Consider the following 18,531-nt stretch of genomic DNA (forward strand, 5'->3'; position numbering starts at 1 on the left):
ACACACACACACACACACACACAGAGCAGGACCTTCTGTTCGTGACCAGCCAAAGATGTTTTCTGGTTTGTTTGTTTGCTGCTGATTTAGGCAACACACTGGAACAAACGTGTGCTCGACTGATTAGAGAACAGAGTGATAATCATACTGTACAGGAGCACCATGAGAACGATTCATTTGTATGACGTTAAATATGCGTTCATTCTTTGGTTTGTTAAGATTCAGGGTATTCAACCTTCGCACGCAGGTCCACAAACAATATGTACAAACCAAACACCAAAGGTCAAAGTGTAGCACTGTTGGTTTAAAGTACATCATATATATTACAAAAGTATTGGGACAGCTGCCCATCACACCAACAGGGACTTTGATGACGTCTCATTGTAAACACACAGACAGCTTTGCAGCTCTAACAGCTTCCACTCTTCTGTGAAGGCTTTCCACAACATGTTGGAGTGTTTCTGTGGGAATTTGTGCCCATTCATGCAGTAGAGCATTTGTGAGGTCACACACTGGATTTGGACCAAAAGGCCTGGCTCACAATCTCCTTCAACAAACTGTTGCCACAAAGTTGGCAGCATAGCATTGTCCAAAATGTCTTGGTGTGCTGAAGCATTAAGATTTCCCTTCACTGGAGGTCAGGGGCCACCTGTGTCTGGATACTTTTGTCTCTGTATCGTGTATGTCTGAGCACTACAGTGAAACAGAAGCTGTAACACTGTCGAAATTAGTCATGTCATTCCTATCACCAGACAGAAGACACCAGACACTAGTAGACGATATTGCAATACTGCTTCACAACCTCAGTTTCTTCAAGGAAACCATGATGTGGCTAAAGATCCCCTCCATGAATGTATTTAGACAAAAAACCAACATTTCTTTCAATACTAATGCAACATGGATGAAGCAAAGATCTTTCTCGTGGCTGCGTCCGCATGTCGTCATCCTTCCAAGTGCGGCGAGAGCCTGATGTGAGCTGACACGTACCATGTGGTCTCCATAGGGTGAAAAGTCAATGGAAATCACATCCCTCAGAGCATGTTGACACTTCACAGTCACTGGCCTAAATTCTCACACACACGTTTCGACTGGAGCTGCATTCAGGAGCAAAGCAACCATCAGTTCAGCCTCAAAATGGGTCGTCCCCACTTCAGGTGGGCTCTCATCCTTCAGCGCTCCAGGATGAGCAATCTGCTTCCATAAATCCTGTTCCCGGGGGAAAACTGAACTTCTTATCCGAGGCCGAGGAAGTTTGCTGGAGCTGGAGGGAGGATGGAGCTTCACTGTCTGCACAACTCAAGTTATTTGGAAAGTGCTGTCACTGTAATTGCAAAATGTTTTCTTTGATTTGAGGGTATTTTTATAGACTTTAGGTAACTATGACTTCTGTCAAAACAAGTTTTCCTTGTGTGGAGAAGCACAAGGTTCAATTCTAAGTCCGGTTTAATTCCCTTCAGTCAGTTTTTAGAAGACAGCACATCTCTTATCACTGATATACTGATAAAACTCCACTGAAACTGGGTGACGATCACCTTGAGGAAGTTAAATATCAAATGGCTAAAAGCTTTCTCAGACTCAAGGCTTCACTTTCAAATGGACCATTTTAAATAATGTAAAATTCAAAGGATTACAGCTGCTAAACTTCAGTTAATTTGTTTCTTCCACGGTGGAGAGCTCTCACACAGCTGAATGTAAAGTGAAACTTGGCCTCACAATGAAAACACGTCTAATGAGGCCCAGAAAAGCAGAGAGTGAAGGAACCTCCTGCCATTTTTGGACTAATGTGTGACTCACAATCACAAACATAGTAATAGCGAGGGAGCACATGGCCTATTTAACTGGTTATTCCCAAGTCAGGCCAACTGGTCCTCAGTCAAATTCTGCTTCTGCTGCTGCACAGATCAGGAAAAAAAATAACCAGCGATGCCATCAGACTTTGCTGCAGTCCTACTGTTTCACAGCAGTGACAAATCCAGCATGTCTCTACATTTCTCTTCTGTTGCACCACTGGAGAACAGACCCCGGCTCTTCCTGCTTTTCTCTCCTCAGGCTTGCTGTTGGTAACAGTAGATATCACTGAATCAGTCCTAATACCCCTTGAGAGAGGCAGACAGCTATTTTAAAAGACAGAACGATAATCAATAATTATCCAAAGGTAGAGCTCGGGGAAGGACACTGTACTGGCTCAGAGGAAATCTTAAAATGGCCATTCACAATCAATAAGTTCATTGATCCAATCACAATGAAATCAGATAATGATACATGAGAAAACTGGTTTGTGGTTAAAAAGGTGGCTCATGATGGGATGAAATATGAGAAGTGTGTTTTTAAAACTTACATTTTCTCTGTCTAATTCTGTTTGTCTTTTTGGTCACTGCAGAAAACTCTGATCTGGTGATTGTGAGTTGAATTTGTGAGTTTTTACTTAATATAACTTAATTTAAACTTGTTTGAACAGCATTTCAGTGGGAGATTCTCCTTTAAACAGAAATATAGTCACTGAAAATGCTGTTCAAACAGCAGCAGTTTTTCATGTTAATCCAGAAAACCAAATTGTTCTGACTTGTGACCTGGACTCGTCCGGGTCTCCTGCCTTGCCCCCCTCCCAGCCCCCAGTTCGTTTGGGTCTTTGTGATCTGATGAAAGCAGATCTCTGATTCATTCTGAACAAGTCATGTGTAGATACTGAAACTTTTCCTTTTCAGTCACCTTCCAGCGTGTTTGTGGGAGTCTGTAACTTCCTGTTTACTCCTCTTCAGTTGTGTGTGAAAAGTCAGTGTTAACAGGGACAAGGAACTGAACCACAGGTGTGAACCCTGAAACAGAGCGTGATGAGTGAGTGCACCTGTAGGTAACTGGTAGGTGTGGTTCCTCATTTGGTTTAACTGGCAGCACCTGAGCCCAGGTGCTCCTCATCCTTTTAAAATCTGCTGCCTCATTGATTTTCCACATCTAACCTGTTCAACAGTTTCAAAGCTGGATTCTGTCAATACAGTAGTTAGAATAAACATAATTTTGGTCCCAGGCAGGTCATGACAGCAGGCACAGAAATGATGTTCATGTCAACATCCAAATTTTATTCACTGCATGAGAAACAGATTTTTTGGAAACCTGATCTTAGCAGCTCATTTGAAAATGTCCCTCTAGAAAAACTGTGACGGGATTTTTTCACTAATTCGACCTCAATCGTTGCACCGGTTTTCCAAATTTTACCTCAAAGAAATCATTTAAGGATGACAGTCACTTCTGTGAATCCCAGTCAAACTGACGTGGATGAAGCTGGCAGACTGGGAGCCTCCCTGCAGCCTCCTGTGCAGCAGCTCCATCAGCGCGGCACACAAGTTTCTGCTTAGCGCAGCTCGTAAAAACCTCCCAGTGGACACGGAAACATACTACTTGTGCCTGAGGCATCCTTTAAGAGCTCCACAGTAGAGTAAAACTCCCCTGGCTTCCAGGCGTCAAAGGCACAAGTGGGCACTGATCCACAAACGAAACTCTCCAACAGCCCTGCCGCACACCGCAGTCTTCAAGAATTTTGTTGTTTACTTTAAAATATCAGTAACAGACATGTGAGAAGAGATTCTGATGGTGAGAATATAAAAATAGGCAGTTATGTGCCGTTATTTCACCATTTAACTTCAGTATACCCTGCAGGAATCAACAGCAAAGTTCTGCAGGGAGGAAAAAGGAGTCCATGCAGACCTTCCTCCTCGTCTTCCTCCTCCTCCTCCTTTATCCTTCAGTGTTTGTCTTATTCCTCTGGGGTCCCTCTTGCCCCCTCTTCCCTTGCTCCTCACTCTATTTTTAGCTCCCTGCCAGGGAAATCCAATACATGAGCAGTGCTATATTTAGCCGGCTGTACGTGGATCCATACATGTGAGCCACAGTGCGGTAATGAGGGACACTCACATCTGCAGCTTCTGCAGCACTCGGTTGTTCTATCTGAAACACCACACTGATCTTACAAAATTTACTCTGTTTGGCAGGGAGTCAAGCATCGAAAAGTCATCAGAGTTAGTGACTGATTGTGATCTGATTTGTCGTTAATCACTCTGGATTTTTGTTTTCTTGTTTTCAGCTTCTTTGTCTAATACGCTTTGGTTTGTTCGTCTCCCTCGGCTTATTTGTTCATTCTTACATTGCGTTTTATGTGATATTTCCTTAAATATCTTGAAAAATGCTGCAAATGCAGTGGAAACAATTGGCAAGCAGGAAAGATAAGGTTTCCGGTGGAGTCATGGAAAAGCAAACGTTCTACCAGTCGTCACCATAACTGATGTGTCGGCACATGAGTGTGGCGTTTTGGGGCAAACTGTGCAGCACTTTGGGGCCTCTGCTTGTATGCAAATGTCACACTAAGTAACCGAGCTTCATCTCACTATTATAAGCTGAGCAAATGTCAGATGACTCAGGTTTGTTTGTGTTTACATGTGTGTGTTCTGCCTGTGTACATAGTGTGCTCAGTGTATACAATACTGGTGTGTTTGAGTGCCTGCACGTGGCTTTAACACACAGCCTGAGTGATCCGACTGCATCCAAGTGGAACAGAATGCATAAGATCCTTATGTCAGGCCGCCCAGCCTTGAATAGTTTCACTTCTGTTGTTTCCCAGAGCGCCTGTAGAAAAGGTCAAAAGAATAAAGGTTTGAAGATGGAAGGTTTGCTGAGATTTTCCAACTCATTCCTGCAGATTGAGGTGCATGCAGTAGCTGTTGTGTGTCCAGAACAGATTCGCAACAGAAACTCATTGTGAGTAGTGTTGTGATGTGGAGCAAAGAGGATTCCTCCTCCACCACCTGCAAACAGGAGGAGGTCGTTAAAGTCACTAAATGTGTGACTCCGACGCTTCCATTCATCAGACGAACACACAGAAAATGACTTCCTCTGTGAGCTGAATCTCTTGCTAACAGCTTATCCACAGCAGGTTTGTGATTTTCATGTCAGATCTTTGTGATCTCTTGTCTTCAAGTGGCCAAAATCAAAAATCCATTGATTGGGGTTTAAAATGCAAACCACAGGAACATGTAGTTGATGTTCGTGCATTTTGAGATTTTTATTTTTTCGCTTTAGCCTCGAAGACTAGAACAAGTGCTGCAGTCTGATGCTGCCAGCACGACATGCTGTGTGTGTGAACAAGTGAACCTGGTTGGAAAGCACCTTGTTTCAAGTGCCGTCGGAGTCATTATCTGGTTGCTGTGACAACAGTGATTTCCGAGAAGTCCCACCAGGAAAATAAGACGGGATGAAAGAGCTGAAGGATGGATGCAAGGAAGCAGCGAGGGAGGGATTATAAAATCTAACAGTGAGGAAACAAGGTGATGATGTGATTAGGGAGGGGACAGGAAGGGGAGGAGAAAATGATGGATAACAAATTAGGAAAGTGAAGAATTAAAAGTAAGAGGACTTATCTGGAAGACAGGAAGGGAAAGAACAAAGAAAGGAAGGAAGAAGACAGGAGGAAAAGAAATGGGCTGGAAGGGAGGAGGGAGGAAATTGAATTAGAAAATATGAACAAATAAGAGGAAGAAAGCAAAGGCGACATGAGGAGAGGAAAACATTGAACTAAAACTCTGGGATGAAAACATTTGAATATTAACAGACAAATTACATTTATTAAACAACTCTGTGCTTACGGTCCAGTTCGGCTCAGGCACAGAAACTGCTTTGTTTCACCTTATTTTGTCGCCCCAAACTCCCAACATGTCCTTCACATTATCCACTGTTGGGGCCACAGAGATGGAGGGAAAATGTCCCAAAGGCTGCTGAAACAAGCCGCCTTGTTGGTTGGTTGAAATGATCTCAAACAACAGAATGAAACATACAAAGTCACAGAACAATCAATCAATGTCAACATTTCCGTCCAGCAGCGACTGGACTGCTGGGTCTTACATTTGAAACAGAACAACGGTGGACATCTCATTCTGTGAAATGAACACTGTGGTGTAGGTACATGCTGCCGCTAATGTTAATGCAAAAAAATGTCCCTTCTACCAAACTACACCTGAGAGGAAAACGTCCATGTCATCACGGACGACAGGCTCGTGCACTTGACGTTAACGGCGTCCTCCTCGGCTGAGCTGGAACGTTAGCTAACCTCTCATCCAGAGAAAATGTACGCTTCCCTCTCAGAAAACAGAAACGCAGAGAAAATAGTTCCTACATGAGACTGCTCACAACAGGTCTGTGATCCTCCGGAGCAACTGGGTCATGAATCCTGGAAAGAGACTTTGCTTTAATATTTCATAAATTCATGCTGTCTGCTTCTACAGCAGGCCGACTGGGTTAAAATCTGGTCCTTCACCGAACCAGGTTCATCCGGGACAGGTTCCGGATCCAAACTGTGCTGAGGGGCCAGTAGACAGAGTGAACCTGATGCCTTCAGGGCCCCTGGGGGTTTGATGAGGCAGCTTCCTGCTCTGCCTGGTTTCGTCCCTGCTTGTGTCCTGCACCTTTCAGTCATCAGGTGTTAACATCTTTGCCTTCTGACATGCGTCGTAAACGTTCATCTGAAGCTCAAGCCTTCACACTAACACACACCGGGATTCTACTCAACCGTGTTGAAGAATGACTTCACGTCTTCCTTTGTTTAAAGTGCATATGTTGACTTTATCGGCTGGCACATAATGTGAAGCGTGCTGAGCTGCAGGATGAAGGGAGGGAGGGATGACAGAGGCAGGCTAAAGAAAAAGGGGGTTTTGCTGCTTCGACAGTCTCAAACTGGAAGGTCAGCATCTTCAAAGGACAGTCCGGAGAAACAGAGGAGGAGGAGAGGCAGGTGATAAGAAGAAGAAGACGGGAGGCACAGGACTGTGGTTCAGCAGGAACAGGAACAGGTTTACACGCAAAGAAATGAGATGTGATGAGGAATCCTGCCGAGCTTCGTCCCCGTGAATACCAGATCAGATTATCATGATGCTCTCTGGGGGGTCAATCAGAGACTTACACAGTGTGAAACAAAACATTATGATTGCTGTTGTTGCCATTTGTAAGAAACCAGAGAGTCTTCCATGTGTAAATTAAGTTGACGAAACTTTCAAGTTCTGCTGCAGAATCAAAACGTAAAACAACAACAATAAATAATAATAATTAAAAACCAATAGGAGATGTTGAGACTGTGTGGCTGTGTGATAGAACTGATGACAGAAAGGAGGTCAGTCAAATCTTAAAATGAATCTGAAAACTGAAAGGTCATCAGTGAAGAAGAGAGGATCAAACAGGCCTGGTCTGATCTGGTCTCCTCGTAAAAGTCGAGCAACTGAAACGTAGCCAAAGTCACATGTAGGAAAGACTGCATGGGGTCATAGAGGCTAAGCTAGCAGCTAACCCCGAAGTGATGACAGAACTTTACTACCAGCTTTGTCAACCTCCACTGGTGACCAGTAAGGATTAATGGAAATCCATATGACTTGACTTTTTCTCCACACTGGCAAAGCAGAAGCCTTATTTACTGTATTGAATGGAAAATATGGATTCATTCACATGCAAAGAGAGAGAGAGAGAGAGAGAGAGAGAGTGTGTGTGTGTGTGTGTGTGTGTGTGCGTCCTGGCCGTCCTTGGAAAATGTGTGTCAGCATGTGCGTTATTGTTGCTGCTGCGTGAGCTGTCAATACTGTATTGTACGTCTGTGCACCAATTATGACTGTTGGTGTAGAGCGAAGGAGAGGACGGGAGGAGAGGGAGGATGAAGGAGAGGTGAGTGAGGGGGGAGAGAAGGATGTTAGGTGGCGAAGGACAGAGAGAACAATAAGAACAGACGGCAGAGACGAGGCAGAGACGAGGCGGAAGCAGCCAGTTTGTGGCTTTGGCAGAGCAGTCTGTGGTTATTGTCCTCTTCTTCTGTGTGTTTTAAAAAGTCTTCGTGATGTGAAACAGTTTCAGCCGGTTGTGACAAACAGATGCAGACTCTGATGCATTTTGACAGACTGAAAGTCTTTGAATGTCCCTCTGCTGGCATTGATTAAGCCTCTGAAAACTCATCTCTGTTCTGTTCTGTTTTGTCCATGAAGAACCCGTCAGGCCTTGAAACGGCCTGAAGGAAAAAGGTTTTGTGGTAAAACTGATCTGTTTCTGTGTAAAAGATTCAAACGCTGGCTACGATCTCTGGAAGGTTTGGCTCTCTGGTCTTCCAATCATGAAGCTGCGTCTCATTTTTTAACTTTGCACCCAAACCAGAACAAGTCGTGCTATTATTTTGAAAATACTGAAGTTTATCTTGTAGCTGCACCTGCCTTCTCCACCTATACTCCTCCTTTACCTGTAGCCCCACCCACAAGTTAAGAACTAAGTTGAACAACACATCAGCTAAAAAACAAATACATACAATACATAGTTTTTCAGCATTTTAATTATAACAACCTGTCATGTTTGTCCTTTAATGTATGATGTTTATTGCATGTATGTTTCTCTCTCTCTCTCTTTCACCCTCTCTGTCCTGTCCTGTCTACCTCTTCTTCTCCTCTTTCACCATCAGCAGGATGGTTCTCCCTTGTGAGTCGGGTCCTGCTCAGGGTTTCTTCCTGTTAAAAGGGAGTTTTTCCTTGTCACAGTCTGCTTGCTCAGAGGTTCAGGTTCTGGGTCTCTGTAAAGCATCTAGAGACAATTATGATTTATACGGTGCTATATGAATAAACTGAACTGAACTGAACTGAACTGAACTGAACTGAACTGAATTAATGGGGTTGGTTTGAGGTACGTTACATCCTGGCTGACTGCTTATTTCACTCATTTGTCTTGTTGCATATTAAGAAAAACACCATATGGACATGTTAACGGGGTTAAAACAAGGTTAAAAGCTTGATTTTCCCTGGAGGGTTTTTTAACAGGTAGTGGCTTTGTGCTGATACCTTAAGCTGCCTTAGCTGCTCCTATCTGCACCGTCTCACATGGACAAACCCCCCCCGTCCATTCGCCGGGCAGAACATCTTCTGTACACTTCAAAGGAGGGAAATCAGATGGCGAGATTAGCTTAGTCACAGGGACATAAACATCATGTATGATGTCAACACGATTTAGCGCTGACAGAGCAGCATGGAGAGATGCAAGGAGACAACAAGGCAAAGAGAGGGAGATGGAGAGATGGAGGAAGACCCAGAGGGAGAGGGGCTTTAAGCAGAGAAATCGGCCGTCTGCAGAGGCTGCAGAGGATTTCAGAGAGGCATTATGTCTTGGCTCAGGCTTTTCTTTTTGTCTTAATCCTTCCAACTTCCGCGTACTGTATCGCAGCAGGGGAAAGTCTGCAGAAACAACAGCGAGAATCCTCTTAATTTATTCCCACTGTGGCGTCAGGGCTTCTTATCACATAACTTTGGAGCCTTGCAGATGAAAGCAGCGAGAACAACAGTTAACAGGAGGGAAATGATGAGAGAAATGACCAAGTGTCCAGTGAGAGCATGAAGCACGTAAGGATCTGCTGCTGCTGCAGCTTTAATGTGCAAACTGAGTGTGTTGGTGTGAGGAAATGCTTTCAGAGAGCAGCACCCGCCTCAGGCTGCTGAAGTGAAATATGGCAGCGATCAGACTGCAGGCAGAATCCGGAGCGATGCTGGAGGATTAGCTGTAACAGTGCCAATAATCACCTGGTGAGCCGAGGTGATGTCCTGCCAAAATCAGCCGTCGGCTCCAGTTTGTGTCTCCTCGCTTCTTGTATGATGCTGGTTGATTTAATGAAGTTAGCTAAGCTACCACAGCTAAAGCAGCATCCTCATCAGCTGAGAATGACTTCAGATGTCCATGTTTTTTTTCCTTTAATCTATTTTAGAAATGTTTTGATTTCCACGAACATGAAGGTCTGACAAACAGCGGCGTCCTCTTCCTCGCCACTTCCTGTCAGAGAAACGCCAGGAGCCGCGTCCAGTCGGCAGACGCTGCTGAGGCCTGAAGGGACCTGAAGCTCTGAAGTGACTCCTTCCCTCCACGCTGACTATTTTTACCCCTCACACACACACACACGCACGCACACACACGCACACACTTTTTGTGAATTCTGACACTCTAGCCCATAGTGCCTAATGAAACAAAGAATAATTCTGTCAAAACTAAAATGACAGATAATGTTTTGCAAGGTTTCTAATAATATTTTGAAATGTGACTTATGAATACCAAAACATGGCTGCTTCGCTGCTCGTGTGTGTGTTTGTGTGTGTCTCTCTGACCCATTTAGGGCCTTCTGCTCAGCCAGATGAGCGACTGAACGTCTGATCGGCTGAATGTTTTTTAGCCTTCGGACGCTCAGCTCAGGCACATCTGTGACAGACCGCAGGACCGCAGGCCGGGCCGCGAGTGTGTGTGTGTGTGTGTGTGTGTGTGTTTATGATCTGATCTTGGACTTATGTGAACTCATATATTCTATGTAAACATTCATCTAAGTTAACATCCACATAAAGCAATTTAAATGTGTTAGAGTGATTCTTTACTTCTCTCATGTCCGTTCCTTTTTTAAAACAGTTTCTGAACTGTGCTGTGTGTGTGTGGTGTGTGTGTGTGTGTGTGTGTGTGTGCGTGTGGTGTGTGCATGTGTGTGTGTGTGTGTGTGTGTGTGTGTGTGTGTGGTGTGTGCGTGTGTTGTGTGTGCGTGTGTGTGTATGTATCCTTTAACAAACACTATCATTCACACATTTCACAAGCATGGAGAGAAAAGAGAACGGAGGTGTAGTGATGGTGTGTGACCACTAGCTGGCAGCAAACTATTTTTCTCTTCATGAACTCATCCTGGATGGTTTGTAGTTTTCTGTCTCACAGCAAGACGGAGACGTCAGGGCGTCTGTGTAGACTGTCAGCTGCAATCAGCCTGTTGTTATTTCATGTTATTGTTTGGACATATGTTTGAATGTTTATTGATAAAACAAAGCAGGCCGTCAGTGTTTTTATATTTTTTGACTTATCTTTTTATCTTCTTTCATCTTCTGATCTGCACTTGGTGGTCGGATTGTTTTCTCAAATGCATCTTCTTCTTCAGGGATGGATTGATGGTCTGGTAAATTAGTGATTGTTAAGACGATTTTACAAAGAAAATGACTTTACTGTCTGCCCAGAGACTCTCACACTGAGTCTGTATAAATCATTTCAATTATTTTCTCAACTGTTCGAACCTCAAACTTCACTTCACACCTTCACGACGTGTCCGCACCGGCAGAGACAGGAGTCCTGTCTCCAAGAGATCCTGACTGGCCTCTTTAACTCTGTGATGTGGGTTAAGGTCAGACCATTTGGTCTTCAGCTGCTCCTCTTAGGAGCCGTTCCATGTCATGATCTCTAAGCACATTCCCTTCCTGACACAACCGTCCTCGTTTATCCAGTCACGGACAACCAGTGGATTAGTCACGTTATCTCCCCAATCAGAGTAATGAGGCTTCTGAATGACTGAAATTTCCAAAATTGCAAATTACTCTATTCTGATTAAGTACATTTTGTTACCTTCATTTGTGCCAGGATACTTTCTGATGCGTTTGTACACAGTCACAGTTCTGAGTTAGTTACTGAGTGAAAGTGATTTACCTCACAGAACTGTGCGAGATGAATATCTCGTGGGCTCAGACCCGAGTCTTGGCCGTCTGTCAGGTGCCACTACGAGCGCCCACCATCTGCCGCTCCAGGTGGGGGGCGAGCGTGTACGACGCCGTGTGTACAAGATGGCCGTCTTATCGGCCCGACGACCTTTAACACCCTTTAACAATCACTCGCTGAAGCAGCAAGGGATGAGACCGGGAAATAATTCGGCGAGCCCGGTTAGCCGCCTTGTTATGAAACTCAGAGCTCGTTAACTCCCTCATTAATTAACGTTTTAATTGCTGCAGTGATGTATGGAGGTGTCACACACCTGAAAGGCAGGCCTAACCCTGTGAGATTATTCATTTTCAGGGGAACATTCATTTGTTAGTCAAAGCTGCCACACACACGGTGAAGTTTTCGACCTGACGCTGCTGTTACTGCTGGTGTTGTTTCAAACTGGCGTCTTTTTGTGTGTGGATGTTTTCCACAGCAGGAACTCCCTGTTCTCCTGCACTTCTGCACAAGGAAACAGCGAAGCAGACTTGAAGTGGTATTGATCAAATGCCTCCCTAATTTCTTTGCGTTTTGAAATCATTTTGTGCGAGGAAAATGTTGAGTCTTTTGTGTGAAGAATGTCGAGGGATTTTATCTTCCAAAAGTCAGTGTTTCATATGAAAGTTTACCAAAACTCAGACAGAACAGAGAAGCTCCAGCTGATGTCTGCTCATTTTGCATGTGTGGCCACAGCCAGAAATAAAACCACAGTGGGAAGCATAATCAGAAAATCACAGTGGCTTGTCTTTATTTCCAGCAGGCAAAAGCTTTGAATTTTGGAGTTTACGAAAATAGACGTCAGTGGTCACATTGTTTTCCACTGGGAACTGACCATCTTTAAGGAGAGATACTGTGATGCTCTTTGACGTGTCCACAATCAGGAATTAACAGGAATTAATGATCGACGTGGACACCTGGACGGTAACTGATACACCTCAACTGAACTGACAGATAACGTCTCATTGGCCAGTACCCCTGAGTCATCGTTTGATTTGACTTTACTCATGCCACACACACACACACACACACACACAGTAACAGAAGCACATGTTTGCCCTCCATCTTCCTTGTCGCTGCTCGTCTCCTTTTCTTTCTCTCTGATGGAGTCGGGCTCAGGGAGGTGCTGGACCTCCTGCTGACTGTCATCAGCCAAGGCTTCACACTCACACTCACACACACACACACATCATCTCTCACTTGCCCTCCTGCAGATGCAGATGTTAGGCAGCGAGCTCTGACTTTATTACCGCACCGTGAGATCAGATTAAAGGAAGTTTATTGTCCTTGTCTCTTCAAGGTCCTTAAAGTCCTCCTCTCACTTTGACTTTGCTGTCTGAGCTGCTGCATATTTTGAACATCACTCATTGATGAAAATGAATCTCTTCTGTTTTGGACGCACATCATGTCATTGAACACACCAGTGAGTTTCTTTCATAATGTGATGTACTGCAGACTCAACATAATGGGATTGGCAGTGGACAGCTAATAATCAGACATAATAATCTGATTACTGGATCAATAATCACAGAAGACACTCAGCCGTGGTTTCATCTCCATGGTGACACGGCAGGAGGCCTCATTCAGACGTGCTTCTGCACATATGCTGATGATGCTTTCCTGTTTCGTAAAGGCTCAAACTGTGAAGCGTGAGGCTCAGATGGTTGTGGTGTTTTCATATCAAAGCCATGAGAACAATTCAGTGAAGAAACTCAGCTCCTGCTGTTCCACCTCCAGTCTTTTCCAGAGTGGATGAGATGAGCATCAGAAGCTTCTTCAGCAGAGAACTCAAGTCCACGCAGCAGGAAAATTAGACTAAACTCATCTTCCTCAGGGACGCTTACAGTCAGTAACAGAAGTTATTCAATCAGAACAACCAAGAAAAACACTGCAGGAAACTCTGTGCTCACCAGCGTAAGAGCCGAGATCTCTGACCACGACGGAGGCATCAGAACACCAGCATCCGGACGCTCATACGGGATAAGAACCCACCTCGTTAATCGGGTCTATAAGGAAGGGAAACCAAAAGGTGAACAGTAACACTTGAACCCAAGCTGTCTGAAAACACAAGCCCAGCTGCGAGAAACAACTCCTTTCTTTTAACTTAAAATGTGGCTGGTTTGAACCTGTCTGAGTGTCTTTGTCTCTGTTGGTGTGTGACTCTGCTGAGTCACTTCACCAACCAAACGAACAGGAAGCAGCTGGAGGAAAGTGAAATATAAAGTGAGTGACAGCCTCACAGATCAACCACCCTGTGGTCACTTGAGAAAATATAATTTTTTTCTTTAATTTAATTTACTTTATTAATCCCAAGCTGGGAAATTACTTCTCTGTATTTAAGCCATCACTGATTGACACACACACACACACACAACATGCAGTGAAACACACAGGAGCAGTGGGCTGCATCAAGCTAATGGAGAGTGGGGACATTATCACTCCACCACACTCAAATTTTTCCTGCCCATCCGGTGGGGGAATCGAACCAGCAACCTTCTGATCACAAGCCACTTCTCCAACCTCTAGGCCACTGCCATCAACATTTCTTATGTGCACTGAAATGATACTGAAGGTGTGTGTTGTTGATTCACACACACCAAGCCTGACAGCCTCTGACAGCTGCACACCTGAACGCTCATCTCCACCTCAGAGCTGCAGTAATGTCGATCTGAATCGCGTCTCTTCACTGTAACAGACCCGAGTCCAGTTCAGTCCGCTCCATTGGATTTCTGTCCTTTCCACTTTGCTGGTTCTCCTGGAGTCCAGTTCCCACAGTCCAGCCCAGAGTTAAAAGAGATGCGTGACAGCTGGCCAGTAATTACACTGCTGGCCCCGGTAATGTGATTTATTAGGTCAAGCTGCAGCAGTGAGTAAGTCACTCAAGCAGGTAGTCAGAAAGGCAGACGGGGGAAAATCAGTGCATCTGGCACCCTCTAGTGGAGGGAACACTCAGGTGCGAGTACAGCACCGTTCATCAGTATTAAAGCTCACTGATCACTGATCAGAGAAGGTGATTTGAGGTGTTACAGCAGTTAACGTCTCAGGACTCCTCAGGGGAAAAGACGACATGCAGGAGTCCAAAATAAGGAATCAAAACTACACAAAAATATACATTAAAAGAAGAGGAAATGTACCACAGTGAGGAAACATGAGAGTACATGTACACAAAGAGGATTTTCAGCATCACTGGTCTCTCTTGAGTTTGTCGTGGAACTCGACAGAACCCTGACTTCACCTCCATCCTTTGGGGTGAACTGAACTGTTGGACGTGATCGTCAGCTGCGAGGCGGGTTCTTCTCACCCAGAGTCGGCGCTGGACTTGACGCTCTTGTGGATGATTAGCAGCAAACCTCAAACTTGTAGTGGGAAGCCTGAGACGACTCGAGTGGAGGCTTTTAGAAGAAGAAGAAGAAGAATCACTTTATTGACAGTATATATATTTTTACATACACACACTGAATTTGCCTTCTGCATTTGACCCATCCTTAGTTGAACACACACATGCAACACCCGGCAAATTACATGCAGTGAAACACACACAGGAGCAGTGGGCAGCATCAAGCGCCCGGGGAGCATATTGGGGGGTTACCAGCAGGTTAATGCTCGCCGTGATGAGTTCTGCCTAACTCTTCTTCTTCTTCTTCTTCTTCTTCTACTTCTGTGGGCTCCTGCCTCTCCATCATCACACGTACGTTTCACGTCACCTGGCTGTAATTGGAGATGGATCATTCATGGTACATTTGCAGCACATCTCAGGCCACACACCTCATCAGCTGTATGATACGTCAATCAGTGTTAAATCAGCTCATAGCTTTCACAGGAGAGGGAGGGGTCGAAGGTCAGGCTGAGCTCGATGTAATACAAGGTTTTCACTCATAGCTGCGGGGTAGGTGTGTGTGTGTATGTGTGTGTGTGTGTGAGAGAGAGAGAGACGATGAAGATAAATATGTCCTGTGTGATGAATTTCAATTACAGGTACACCAGTGTTTGTAGGTGGATATCACACAAGGTTTTGATCATATCCAGTCCACGTGCAGGTGTGTGTGTGTGTGTATTAAATGATGAGTCTGTCACTAGATGCTCTTTTTCATTTTGTGTCCCTGCCTGCAGACGCGTGCTGTCACCCGCAGGCCGTGGAGGAGCTGATGGGGAGCGTGAACTCCACCCTGGCTGCCCTCCTCTGGACACCGGGGGAATTATGATCTGGTGAGCCCGCTTAAAGTGGGGAAAAGTCTTCATGACCACAATATTAAATGTGCAGCAGCTTGAAACGTTTATTGATCAATACAAATGACTCAGTGCTGGCTCGGAGCTGAGGGTTCTGGTTTTCCTACTGCACTGTAATAATCAATTAACATCGACAATTATTTTAGCGCACAGTTGTTTTTATTACAATACATATTTTTAAAGTCCGTTGCTCACTAGCTATCTAAAAAACTGCGTTAATGCGCAATAAAATAAAAAATAATAATTGTCGATAGCGCGTTGACTTGCTCAGCCCAAATTAGTTTATAAGGAGACAGTCAGGCAACACTTTAGAGAATATTCTTTTAATCCCTTTTAAACATTTTAAATACATTTTCCATTAAAGATAAATCACAAAGCGTGGGACTGTGAGATCCCACGTCGTACGTCTGGTTTACGTCTGGTTTGCGTACGTCTCTTTTTGGTTGATGTTCGGAGTCCAAACTGAGTTTCGGGGACAGAGCAGGTTGAAGTTAAATTTAAGGCAAAGGTTTGCAACGTGCAATCAGAGAGAGCAAACACCTGGAGAGAGAAAACAGACACACAGATCCAAACTGAAGGCAGGCAAACAAGGCCAGAGGACACAAACACCTGAGGAAGACAGCATCAGGGACCGGGAGCGGAGGGACCACACTGAGGACTGCAGCCGGACTGACAGGATGTGACGTGTAGGAGGTGTGCTGCAAACTGCCAGCGGACGTAATCACATTAACACGATGGTTCGCTGTGATTTGGAGATTCATCCAGTCCATCCGTCAGACGGACAAACGGACAAAGCCAGCTTGTTTTTACCGGAAGTACATTTGCCCACCGGCACACAGACGTGAAACATTTTTGCATATTTTCAGCAGTGAGACAGTTTAAGGTTTTCCTGAACCTTCGTGGAGCTTCACAGGTGAGCGTGGAGATGTGTGCTCTCACACCGAATGACACGTGAAAGAGACAGTGAAGGAAGTGAAGGAAGGGAAGTGAGGAGGAGGCTGGCAGGTTCCTTCACTCTCCAGACAGCCCGCGTCTTTCACGACCCGCACAAGTTCCCAAAGGAACGAATTATCGCCTTCACGGGATCCTGACGCCGAGTGAGCCCAGATGTTTGTGAGGAACTGCGAGAACACAGAGAAACTGATGAGGTCGACTCTGTGACACGTGACACCTGCCGTTCCTGTCACGACAACCACAGCTGTTTCAGTCACTTGACGTGTTTGCTGAGTAAATACTTTGAAAACTTTAAAACCAAACCAGCGCTGGAAACCTGAGAGACGCGACCTTTGGATGAATTTTCTACTGCTAACGTTTTTATTAAGGAATTAAAACAACAAAAACAAAGACGCTTTCTACAAAACAAACTTTGATACAATCTAAAGAATCAGAATCAGAAGTCCTTTATTTTTATTTTCTTTAAACCTTTAATGAGCTTTGACTGAAACGTCACTCGTTACGTATTGTGCTACTCATAATACCTGCTGGACTTACGGTGCCTCACAGTGCACACGTGTACGGTGACATGAAGAGTGTGTGTGTGTGTGTGTGTGTGTGTGTGTGTGTGTGTAAGCATTTCTAAACTCTGCAAATGATCAGAAGCAACAAAATAAGGTCAAGCAAAGCAACAAAAGTGCAGGAGACAAAAGAGTAAAAGTAAACTAAGGCTCACGTCTGCATCGTGCATGTTTTTCATAAACAGTTTGGACATAATCATGCAGGGTGAAATTATCTTCAGATAGGAGCGACATGGAGGGAGTGTCTCCACAGGCAGGGTGATGGACCACAGGAGAAAACGGAGGGAGCTTCAATGGCTGAACAGTGAAGCAGAACCTGCGCTCTTTCAACTGGCCAGCAGGGGGCGACTCGGACGGCTCACTCTTCCATCCTGCTTATCAGGATGAAGGTGTAGCAATGTGTATCCGCCCCAGCTCCACCCTCTCATCCAAATATGGTCACATCTGGCTCCAACAGAAACAAGATGGCGGCAGCCCTGACACCAAAGTCGCAGCCTCAAAGCGATCGTCCACGGCCCAATGGGTGACGTCACGCTGCGTTCGCGCTAACCTGCTGCAGCTTACCAAGCAGATACTCATAGAGTCTTTTGAGACACACATTTGGTAGGCTGTTATATTGTTGTTGTGCGTATTTGTCTTTTGGTGAAACATCAACACTTCACATCTTCACATTTCACTGACAACAACCATGAAGTGGGAGCGAGTCAGTGAAATCAGCTGATGAGCGATGAAATGAAAAGCTCCTCGGGTGACGTTCAGTGTCACAGTGTCCGACTGAAGCACTCTCCACACATCATTAGTGTTATCAGGACAGGTCAGCCGTGTAGTGTGTGCCACGCACTTTGAAAATCACAAACCGTCGTGCGGGTGATAAAATAATTTACAGGTGGACGCAGTAATCCAGGGACAAGAGGTCACTTCCCTCTTAAAATTATATGACTTGTGTAATCACGCTGGGTGTTCATGTGCATGAAATAACAAATGTTCATCTGGCTGGGACTGAAATTACTGCAGGTCACCAGTGAAGCAAAATGCAGGAGGCAACGCACCATAAAGTTCATCAGTGTAGGACACAGCGTACAAGTCAGTGGCGTACAGAACGTTTTCCTGGAGGCAGAAAACCATCAAAAGACGCCAGCTTTTAGAGCCGCTTCCATCACAGGATTCAAAGCAGGCAGAAAAGAGTGAGAAACAAAGGTCTTCTCCAGTGCACCGCTCTTCTTCCTCCCTCCATCACTGTGGTGTCTGACGT

Source organism: Scatophagus argus, chromosome 17, assembly GCF_020382885.2.
Source record: "Scatophagus argus isolate fScaArg1 chromosome 17, fScaArg1.pri, whole genome shotgun sequence".
NCBI classification, from domain to species: domain Eukaryota; kingdom Metazoa; phylum Chordata; class Actinopteri; family Scatophagidae; genus Scatophagus; species Scatophagus argus.